Source organism: Stenella coeruleoalba (assembly GCF_951394435.1).
Source record: "Stenella coeruleoalba genome assembly, chromosome: 15".
In the NCBI taxonomy this organism is placed as follows: Eukaryota; Metazoa; Chordata; class Mammalia; order Artiodactyla; family Delphinidae; genus Stenella; species Stenella coeruleoalba.
Window position 1 is genome coordinate 48,089,550 of NC_137161.1, and position 12,109 is coordinate 48,101,658.

Here is a 12,109-nt window from a genome sequence, read left to right on the forward strand (position 1 = left end):
TGGGGGGGAGGTGATGGCGGCGTCAGCATCTCCTTCCGGGCATGTGACTGCTGCGCGAGGTGACCTTTGGCCACCTGCACCTCCTCACGTGGGAGGTTAACAATAAAGCTGATGGTGGGGGGGGGGCGAGTGTGTGAGGTGGTCTCCAGGGTCCTTCTGTGCCTGCAGGGGCTGGAGAAAGGACCTAGAACTCTCAGGAGCCCCTGTGGCCGGGAGGGATTGACTTATAGGAGGTGCGGATCAGCTGTGCCTGGGCGCTGCCGGGGCGGAGCGCGCAGGCTCATTTCCACTCTGAAAGTCAAGGAAGTCTTTCTTTGGGAACGTTTGGATGGTGAGGCCATTTTCTTTCTTATTTCCTCCCTCCCATCCGTTATCCTCCCTTGCTCCTCTCCTTCCCTACCCCCTTCCCTACCCCCTTCTCTCCCTACTTATCCCCCCGCCCCCTCCCCTGCCACCACTGTGGGCAGGGCCTCATGTCAGGATCTGGGCAGTTTAAGTGGTACATCCCGTATAACTCAACGTTTCTTTGGTGAGTCAGCACTTTTCTTTCGGAAGGAAGGAAGGGAGAGAGGGAGGAAATAAACCCTCTTTCCGAGCACCTACGATGCACCGGGCACTGAACCAGGCACCCCTCGCTGCATGATGTCCTCTAGAGCACTCCTGGGGGGTCAGCATCCCTGTGCCAGGTGGTGGGGGGCAGGGGAGGCAACCACAGAGGCCGTCGGCCGGGCTGGCCGCTGGAGGAAGGGTCCTGGGCCCCTAAATCTGGTCAGAACTCCTTTTTCCCTCCCTCTCCCCACCCTCCCTTCAAAAAGGAAAGACAAGGCCTCAGGTCCAACGTTGGCTACACAAGAGGCAAACGTGAGACTAGGGCAGGCTTTGGGGGATCCTCACCCCTCCGGCTTCTCTGAAGGTAAGACTCAGTGCTGCGGGCCAGCCTGAGGGGCCGCCATGGGTCCTGCTCTGCTGCATCTGAAGGTCTGGGTGTTTGGGCCGAGGCTGCAGTGCCACATGGTCTAAATGGCCACGTTCGAGCATCAGCGGTGGCAGGGTTGCCCTTGGGACCCACAGTGGCATGTGGGGTGTGGTGGTTGCCCAGTGCAGCCTCAAGGGACACAGCCAGTGCTGAGGGCTCAGCCCTGGTCCAGTGGGCAAACTGGGTTGTGTCTCAGCAGTTGTTACAGGGGAGAGAGGCTAGAAGGTGGCTGATTTGCCTTCCTCAGTTACCTGGCATTCCTGTAAAGGAATATCTCAATGACTGGCTGGGCCAGCTGGCCTGTGGCCGGTTTTGCATAGGGAATTGTGAACTAGCTGACGTGGTGTTCTCTTTAGGGTCAGATTTTTATTAAACAGAACTCTTCTGGTGGCACGTGACAGAAACTCGGTTTAAAATGACTTTAACAGAAGAAAAGAATGTATTAGTTGTAATGTCTAGGGTATTTCCAGCTTCAGGGGTGGCTGGATCTAGGTGCTTAAATCATATCCTTTATCTTTCTGTCTTTTATCCAGTTTTCCTCCAGGTGGCTTCTTTCTCAGGCAGATTCAAGTGGGGGCTGGATGTCCATCCACTGCTCTGGACGTCTGTGCAGCAGCCCAGCAGAAGGGGGGTTTATCTTTTAGCCAAAGATCCTGGGCTGATGCTTCCTGTGTCTGACTGGCCCCGTCTGTCTCTTGTCATCACCTCTCCCCTCCAACCCTAGCCAATCACTGTGCTCTGCTGGCCCAGGCCTGAGCCGTGGGCTCCTGCCTCCTCCGAAGCAGGGCTGGAGAGAGCAGGCTGGCTACACCTCTGGCTTGGGAGGGATGGGAAAGTGCTTCCCCGGCAGAAAGCAGGGTGCAGTACCCAGGGAGGAAATGGAGGTTGGGTAGGTGTACCAGCTAAGACAAGGCACAGCTGCTGGAACAAAGATTCCCAGCATGTGGTATGGCTTAAAGGAGAGAGACGGGTGTTTCTTCCTCACCTAGCGGCTCTGGGTTGGCAGGTGGTTCTCCTCCATAGAATCACTCAGGGACTGGGACGTCTTTTTTTTTTTGTTTTTAATAAATGTATTTATTTATTTATTTTTGGCTGCTTTGGGTCTTCGTTGCTGCACGCGGGCTCTCTCTAGTTGCGGTGAGCGGGGGCTACTCTTTGTTGCGGTGCACGGGCTTCTCATGGCGGTGGCTTCTCTTGTTGGGGAGCACAGGCTCTAGGCATGCGGGCTTCAGTAGTTGTGGCTCGTGGGCTCTAGAGTGCAGGCTCAGTAGTTGTGGCGCACGGGCTTAGTTGCTTCGCGGTATGTGGGATCTTCCTGAACCAGGGCTCGAACCCATGTGCCCTACGTTGGCAGGCAGATGCTTAACCACTGCGCCACCAGGGAAGTCCTGGAACCTCTTTCATCTGTTGCCCTGGGACCTTGTGAACATGTGCATGGTTGGAGCTGGGGTTCTGGTTTTCAGCCAGTAAGAGAATTGTTCTGGTTTGGTTTCCTTCAGAAGCTGCTTCTGAGTCAAGAGTTCAAGTTCAAGTTGCTGGCTTAGCAGGTGATCCCAGAAAGCAACAGATGGAGGGAGGTGGGGAAGTGGGACAGGAAAAGAAAGACAACGAATGCAAGGGCTGTAACCGGAGAAGTTACTGATGTGGGCAGTTGGAGCTTAATCCAAGAGGGGATTGCTGGGAGACTGTTCCCCCACAGGAGGGGCACAGCAAGCCATGGTCCACTAGCTCCCCATGCCTGGGGGTTTGGTTGAGGGTGCTGGCACTGGAGGCATTCATTTCTGGGCGCTTCCAGCCTGCCCTGTGCGCTGGCCAGGCATGCTTCCTGTGCCAGGAAAAGCCCTCAGGCAGAGTTCAAGGGCTTGGCCGTGAGCAATCTTATATACCAACCACATACAGCAGATGCTGAGGGGACGTGGGTGGGGCAGCCCTGGGTCTGGTACAGGTGTGGACGCGTCACACCCACCCTCTGAAGCTGCTGCCCGGACGTGGCACACAGCCCTTCCACTCACATTCCAGGGTGAGGATTTTGCCATGTTACCTGGCGGACAGAAAAATGCAGCTTCTCAGCCACAGGCTCTTGTATGCCAGAGCGGGGGATGGATTATGGGAGCAACTCGCGGTCTCTGGCGTGGCAGGCAAAGCCAGCTGACGACCACCCGAGCCTCTGACCCCCTCCTCCTCCCAACCCTGTCTGTTTGTCCTGCTCTCAGCCAGTTGTCAGAAAATCCAGCTACAGTGTCCAGGGTCATGATTTAGGGCACTGGTTCTCAGGTTGGCAGCCCTGGGACCTTTAGTCTGTAAGTGGTGAGGGTGGAGATGGATGAGCTGTTGTCAATATCTTCTGTCCCTCATTGGAAACCATCTACTAGCCTGTATGAAGTCCACCCGGCAACGTCTTTGCTTTTGGTTGGTGTTAGGTCAGCACCTAGTACGGAAACGGATTCTTGGGCTCATCAGAAGTGCCCCTGGTGCTTTGTTTCAGAGAGAGGGATCTGTTATCAACCTATGTGCTCTATTTGGTTGATGTCTTAGGCTGGGTTCCTTGAAGCAGCCTGAGACAGGGAATCTAGGGTACGTGATTTAGTGGGGGAGGCTCTCAGGAGAAACCAATAAGGAAGTGAGGGATGCAAGTTACAACAGAGAGAAACCAGACAAGGCTGTGGGTTCCGCTGGAGTCTAGCCTCAGCCCGATCCCAGGGGGAGCTCTGGAGTGTGAGGTGCCATAGACTGTCCCACCGCGAGGCCAGGGGCCGACCATTGGCTTATCCCTGGGCAGGGGAGGGGGAAGGCAGGCCCACCGGCTGTTCAGCAGCCAACCCTTTTGGAACCTGGGGGTGGTTCACGCGGAGGTTTCCAGGGTGAGGGAGGGAGAAATCACAGGAGTGGATTCTTAGGGGTGAAGGAGATTCGAGGTCCAATAGCTATACTTTGATAAGGGCCCTTTTTGGGAGCTAAAGGAGTGAATCACTTATTGCAAATTATGTGGTGTTTGGGGGGGGGAATAAAAAATGTTTTTAAACGTATGCAGAGAAGTGTCTTCCCCCCAGATTCGTTTCTCATCTGCCAAACCTCCTCTACTGTCATCATCAGCCGCTCTTAGCTTCTTGTGTACCTTTCTTGAGTTTCTTTACTCATATAGAAGCAAATAGGAATGTATGTATCCTTGTTCCCCACTGCTGTTTTTAAAATTAACGTATAGCGTTATGCATACTCTTTGGAACCTTGCATTTTTCTTTTTTGAATTTTATTTATTTTTTATTGAAGTATAGTTCATTTACAGTGTTGTGTTGGTTTCTGGTGTACAGCAAAGTGATTCAGTTATACATACATATTCTTTTTCATATTCTTTTCCATTACAGTTCATTAAAAGATATTGAATATAGTTCCCTGTGCTATACAATAGGACCTTGTTGTTTATCTATTTTATATATAGTAGTTTGTATCTGCTAATCCCAAGCTCCTAATTTATCCTTCTCCCCTCCATTTTTCTTTTAATAATACATCTAGTAGCTCTTTCCATAGTAGTACAAAAAAGTGATCTCATTCTTCTTTATAGCTATCTGTTATTGTATTGTATGGTTGTACCATAACTTAGGTTATCTGTCTTCTACTGATGGACATTTATGTTGTTTCCAAAGTTTTGCTACTACGAAGAATGCTACAGTGAGTAACTCTCTACATTTGTGATTTCACATATGTGCAGACATATCTGTGGGATAAATTCCCAGAAATGCAATTGTTAGGGCTAAGGGTGGACCTGCCATAACATTGATCAATGTGGCCCAATTGCCCAGCATGGAGACGTACCAATTTGATTAGCAGTCCCACCAACAAAGTGTGAGACGGCCCTTCTCCCCACCACCCTGCTGACCTTATATTGCCATGGTTTGGGATTTGGACCAATCTGATAGGGAGAAATAGTTTCTCGGTGTAATTTTGTTTTACGTTTTTCTTATTCTGTGTGAAAGAGGTTACATAGCTTTTCACATGATTAAGGGCTGTTTGTAGTTCCTTTTCCTGGGAGCTGCCCGAATGCCCAGTTTTCTGTGGGGTGGTTGGTCTTTTTTTCTGCCCAACCTGTAGGAATTTGTTTGTTTTGAATATATCGGGAAGTTTTGTTCTTTGTGGTCGAAGTTGCTGGTTTTCTCCCAGATCGTTGTCATTTATTCTTCAATTTTGCTCATGCTGTTTTTTTTGTTTTGTTTTTTTGTTTTTGGGCCAAGCAGAAGTTTTGTGATGTTTATGTAGTTTGAATTGATCCATCTTTTTCATTTATGGCTGCTGGAGACCGAGTCATACTTAGAAAGGCCTTCCCACTCCAAGGTTGTACCGGAATCCTGTCATGCTTTTTTCTAGGACTTTAACGGTTTCATTTTATCACGTATAAATCTTTGATCCATTTGGACTATTTCCTGGCTTATAGTGGGAGGTATGGATCCAACTTTATCATTTTCCAGATGGCTGACAAGAGATATTTTTTAACAGGGAGCTGGTCCAAAACACACCAGAAAACACTGTCTTCAGGAAAAGGTCTTATGCCTCAGCAGAAGGTATTGCAAATTATAGTGAGGAGCAGTTTTCTTTAATTAGCAGAGATTCATTTGTTCAGCGAGTATTAACTGAGTGCCCACTGTGTGTTCGGTACTTTTCTAAATACTGAGGCTGGAAGAAATGGACCCAAGTCCTTGCTCTCCGGGAGCACCCATTCTACTGGGGGGAGACAGATAAGAAATAAGCAAATATAGACTGTGTTATTTTGTTTGTTTTCTGGTTTTTTTGGTTTTTTTGGCTGCACTGTGCAGCTTGTGGGATCTTAGTTCCCCGACCAGGGGTTGAATCCAGGCCCAGGGCAGTGAAAGCACCAAGTCCTAACCACTGGACCGCCAGGGAATTCCCCTATGTTAACTAGTATAGAAAAAATAAAATTTGGTGTTCCAGTTACTATGGCTATAAAAACTGTGTCAAAACTTCGGGGCTCTCTGGGGCAGGCATTGGGACAGGGTACAGCACAGCGGCAGAGGGGATGGCTCTCTGCTCCAGGACATCTGGGCCCGTGGACTGTCTGAGGGCTTGTTCACTCGTGCATCTGGGGGCCAATGCTGGCTGTCACCTGGGGTCTGGATTCCCCTCGCTGTGGGCCTCTCCTTACAGGGTCTCTCTGTGGGTTTCCTCCAATGTGGTGGGTTCCGGAGTCCTGCAGGGTCACTTCTGCCGCATTTTATGTCAGAAGCGAGTCCCTAAGGCTGGTTCACATTGAGGGGAGGGAAATGAGTCTCCCTTTTGATGGGAGGAGTGGTTCTAGAAGAGCTTATGGGAACCATCCACGTTGCTACGGCCCTTTTTAGAAAATGGAACCTGCCACCTACAGCAAGGAGGCTGGGACCAGGATGGACAGGCGATGTTGGTGGGGAGTGTTGGTGTTTTGTTTTGGGGGGGCAGGGACGTGTGGCCTGGAAGAAGAGAGGACAGAGGGAAGAGCAAAGGCCAAGGCCGGGAAACAGGAGCGCATGCGGCCTGCCTGAGAGCAGGGGGTGAGGAGAGCTGGGGCGAGTGTTGACAGGTCAGGGAGGTTGGGGGCAGCAGGCGGCCACTGCAGGTGGTCTGAAGACATCAGCTTTTCTTCTGAATGAATCAGGAAACCATTGAGAGCTTTGAGCTGAAGAGTAACAAGATCTCACTTAGGTTTGAGCGGACTGGCTGTGGCTGCTGTGGGAACAGATTTGGAGGTGGGAGGCCTGGGTGGAGGTGGGGAGGCCAGCTAGGAGGCCACTGCAGAAATAAAGGCAGGACACAAGGAACGTTTGGACCAGGGTGATGGTGGAGGAGGTGGCAGGAACGTCCAGATGCCGGATATGTTTTTTGTTTGTTTGTTTTTTGTTTTTTTTTGGCGGTTCGCGGGCCTCTCATTGTCGTGGCCTTTCCCGTTGCGGAGCACAGGCTCCGGATGCACAAGCTCAGCGGCCATGGCTCACGGGCCCAGCCGCTCCGCGGCATGTGGGATCTTCCCGGACCAGGGCACGAACCCGTGTCCCCTGCATCGGCAGGCGGACTCTCAACCACTGCGCCACCAGGGAAGCCCTGGATGTGTTTTTGAAAGTAGTGCTAACGGGGTTTGTTGATGAGTTGGACGTGGGTTATCGACAGACCATACAGCTTTCTTTGTTTGGGGCAGTTCCAGCGTATATATGAACGACACGATCATCACCCTGGTGATGAGAAGGAGAGGAGTCAAGGATGGCTCCAGAGTTTTTGTGCAGGCGTCGCAGTGCCACTTACTGAGATGGGGCCGACCAAGCGTGAGGAGCTGGGTTGGGGGGGTGGGGTCAGGAGTTCCGGTTTTTGAGCTTTTCAAGTTGCTGATGAGACGTCCACGTTGCCTGGGAAGGTGGGAGCTCCCTCCTGAGGTCGGAGGTGGAGATGTGAACCTGAGCCTCGCTGGAGCAGAGAGCGAGAAGCCACAAGGCTGGATGCTGTCCTTCCAGCGAAGAGAAGCACCGCGGGCACGTGGGCACGCCGGCGTGGAGGTTAGGGAGTGAAGGGGGGACCCAGTGATGGGGACTAAAAAGGAGCTGTCATCGGACAGGAGGGACGCGGTGGAGGCAATGGGGCGGGTGCACCTTCACGGGTGTTTTCCGTCACTGGTGGGCACCTGCTCATCCCTTTGAACGAAAATCTTTCTCAGTTGTGTGTATTTCCTCATCTTCAACGAAGGACTGTGAACACAATCCGATCTGTTACGAGTGACCTGGTCACTTTATAAACGTCGCCTGCGGTCACACCGTTTGTGTGCAAGCCTTGGCGAGGCGCCGTGGCCCACCGGCTGCTTGTTCCCGCGCCCTGCAGCCCAGGCCGTCCCACCTGCCGCTGCACGAAGCATCTGCCCTCCCCCGGCCGTCACTTTCTCCTTGTCCTCTCACCAAGCCTCCTGCTTTCATCCAGGACTTGTCTGATGACCGGCTCGCGGGGCACCCTGGAATCACAGGTGACGCGGGGGCTGTCCTGTGACCTTTGGTCCCTGTTTAGGCTGCTTTCCTTACCTCTTCATTTTCCCTGGATAATTGCTTCCTGGAAGGTGACTTTTGGATAAGCGGAGTGAACTGTAAAAGTTATTCTGATTCACCTGGTTATACAGCAGCAACTAACACAACAGTGTAAAGCAATTATACCTCAATAACGATGTTAAAAAAAAGTTATTCTGCTGCCAACTTAATTATGTTGTTCACTGTTTACTAGGCAGCCCCACCCCACGTGTCTCAAATGTCGTGTTAGACCCGGGGTCGGGGGCTGCAGGGAGTGACCCATTAGTTCACTCGTACAAGTATTAGTCGTGGGCCTACAGACAAAGCAGGCAAAAAACTCTGCCTGTCTGTTTACAGTACATTTTGATTTACAGAAGGTAGGACATAGATAAACTAGTGAAACATGGAGCGTGTAGGGGGCGCTCAGTGCTGTGGAGTCACACAGCAGAGAAGGTGCCTGCGAGAGCCGGGTGCTGGGGGTCTGTGGGTGAAACAGGTGGTCCTGGGCCTTGGTGGGAAGGTGACGGGGAGTCTGCACCCAAAAGCTTGGGATCCAGTAGCATTGAGATCACATGACTGTTGTGGGTCACGGCATGTCTGGTGCTTCCCGTCACGCCGAGGTCAACTCCCTGCTCCCCTTCCGTGGCCCGCAGGCCTCCCCCTGACCCCGTGGCCCAGCGCTCAGCTCCAGCCTCGGTGACTCTGCTTTCCTCTCACACCCCAGGCACAGTCCTGCCTCGGGACATTTGCACGCCCTTGACTGCAACATGTCTCTCTCCTTCACTTTATTCTGGTCTCTGCTCGAATGTTGCACAATCGATGAGGCCTTCTGGGTGGCCGGCCCCCAGTGCTCTGCCCCCTGTGCAGCCCCCTCCCACGCCGAATCTGTGTTGGCCCTGTGACACTAACCAACACTGCGTGTCAGATGTGATGCTGTGCTACTCCAGGCCTAAGCCTAAAGATGGCCTGGCAGCTTCTGCTTTTGAATTTGGGGAGCCTTGAGATGCCACGTAAGAAGTCCGACTACCCTGCTGGAAAGGCTGTGGGAAAGGCCACATGGACAGGCCACCCAGAGAGGGAACAGCCCTGAGACTGCATGGAGAGAGGGGCCCAGTTCTCCTGACATCCCAGCAGAGCCCTGGCTTCTCGCCATCCTGCCAGGACACAGATGTGTGAATGAATCACCCTGGTCGTTCCCACCCAGGGAAGCCTCAGATGACTGTAGCCCCAGCGAAACTCCACGGGGTGGGGGTGGGGAGGGGGCAGAAGAACCACCCAGCTGAGCCTAGTCAGTCCACAGAATCTTTTTTTTTTTTTTAACATCTTTATTGGGGTATAATTGCTTTACAATGGTGTGTTAGTTTCTGCTTTATAACAAAGTGAATCAGTTATACATATACATATGTTCCCATATCTCTTCCCTCTTGCGTCTCCCTCCCTCCCACCCTCCCTATCCCACCCCTCCAGGTGGTCACAAAGGACCGAGCTGATATCCCTGAGTCCACAGAATCTTGAACGATAATAAATTGATTGTTTTCATCGCTTAGTTTTGATGAGGCTGCAAATAACTGGAACCCTGCCCCTGGCCACCCACTCAATTGCAGCCTCTGTCTCTATTTCCTTTCTTCTGCATTATTTTTCTTCACAGCCCTTAAATTTCCTGACATTTGTACATGCATCTGTTTACTATCCATCTCTCCCACTGCCCTGCAATCTCCATGAGGTGGGAATTTGTTCGTTCTGCTCACGGCTTTATCCCTGGAGCTGAGGACAGTGGCTGGTTCATAACAAGCCCTCCATACATACTTACTGAATGGATGAGTGGATTACTATCCCCTCTTCTGAGATCAAAATGGCCTTGGTTTTAGAATGACCCTTTTCCTCTCAGAAAACAAATCCAATCCCCAGCTCATAAGGGCACACGCTGTTCTGTGAGCGCCTCCTGTAACTGACCTCAGGCGTGAGAATCTGCACATTGTCATTGAACTCCTGCTACATGGAAGACTGCTTGGAAAGCTAACAGATAAACATTTAAAAATAAAACAGCAACTTTAAACGAATCCAGTTGCGTGTTTGGAGAATCCCCTGTGTTCCCAAAGAGGGGACAAGAAGCAGTAGGTGATGGGAAGCCAGCCAGAGGAAGGGGCGGAGGTACCAGGCACCAGGTACCAGGTAGGAGATGCATGGAGGGCTGCTCATGCCTCGCAGGGCCCGCCCTGCACACCCCGCCACGGAATAATCCCCCAGAGAGGCCTCTCGGGCCCCAGAGTCCGGCCTCCTCTGCAGAGGGCCTGAGTCCTGCGGCTGCCACCACGGTCCACACAGTTGCTATTTCGGGTCTCTCCTTGGTTCCATCCGCCTGACGTTTTCTCATCGGATTCCAAGCCCAGTGCACCATTTTAGCTGACGTGGGGGAGTGTTTCGTGGGGACAGCAGATGGATGGGATGACAGCTAGCAGGCTGGTGAGGACAGCTGGGAAGTTGCTTCTCCTGTGCCCGAGCTGTTGGCTGTGCACGTGCCCATTGGAGTCTGGACGTGCCTTGGGAGCAGCAGCCTGTGCTGGGGACGCCGTGCGAGCTGCTTCCGTGTCCTGTGCTGCTAGGCACGCTCGTCCATTCATCCAGTCGACCAGCTAACTTACGGACTGACCCAGCAGCACGCCTGAGACAGTGGCTTATTTGCCCCCAGGAAGTGTGAGGTGGTTGTGGGGACGTGAAACATAAGAGAAGAAAGCCCGGGGTTAACCGGGAGCAGGTTACCGCTGTGGGCAACCGGGCCTCAGCCCCACTGCGGGGCTCAGGGCACCCCAAGGGGTGGGGAAGCTGGGCTCTTCACCCACCACCTCCTATGCTCCGCTGGCTGAGGGCGGACCCCCGGGCGTTACCCTCGTGGAATTCGGTCTGCCTGCAGCCCAACGAAACCTCCAGGCGGAAGTTCTCAGATTCTTACTAAGATGCCTTAGTCAGCTTGGGCTGGTACAACAGAGTACCATAAATAGGGTAGCTTAGAAACAACAGAGATGTATTTCTCACAGTTCTGGAGGCTGCAAGTCCAAGATCAGCGTGGTAGCATGGTTGGGTTCTAGTGAGGGTCCTTTTCCGGGTTGTAGACAAATGCTCGCCAAATTCTCGTGTCCTCACATGGCAGGAAGAAAGCAAGCCAGCTCTTCTTCCTGTAAGGCCACTAATTCCATCATGAGGGCTCCACCCTCATGACCTAATCACCTGCCAAAGGCCCCACTTCCAAACAACATCGCTTTGGGATTGCGGCTTCAACATACGAGTTTGAGGGGACACGGCCCATTGCACCGTGGTTTCGAACAGCGAGCGCTGAGGGGACGCAGACAGGGCGAGGCGGGGTTTTGCTACACCGACCAGCACTGCCTGCGCGTCCGCTGCAGGTGAGGTGTGGTGCCAGACCTGGGGGTAGAAGAAACACAAACCGTCTAGTGGGGGCAGTGGCTGTATGAGCAGATGAGGTGGACACTAACGCAGAGGCCTGGCTCAGACGCCACGGGAGGCAGACCACACTGAGGGCAGCGAGGAGCTTCGCAGGGCCGGGGACGTGAGCCACCTCTTGACAGCCGCATGAAGTTCAGGGTCATGTGCGCGTGGTCAGCCGCTCACAGCGTCTCTGCCTCACGTGGCGGCTGCCTTCTGTGAGGCTGGACGGCTGGGATACTTGCTCCCCCAGGCATTCAGCAAAGGGGGCTGGACTCAGGCAGCCCCACATCCCAGGGTAACACCTTTGGTGCCAGGTGGGGAGGGACAGCAGCCCAGTGGCCCTGGTGACCAGTCAGAGGGTCCTGGCATTGGAAGTGGTCGGAGAGGCCCCTGGCCCTGCCTCCTTGCCCAAGTCGTGTCTGGCTAGCTCCTTGCTTTTAAGACCACGCGGGTGGGGAGTGTGCCCATGCTTTGTCACCTGTGCCAGTGATTAAGGAGCAGACCATCCCTTCCTTGTGCCCACTTCTTCATGCCTGGCCTCAGGGAATATCCTTATGACCTGCTCTGTTTACACAGTAGCTTACAGATTAAGAAGCAAAGTGACATACACGCTCATGATCGGTTCTTACAGCCACTCCGTAAGGCAGGTAAGAAGTTATTAGCTTTG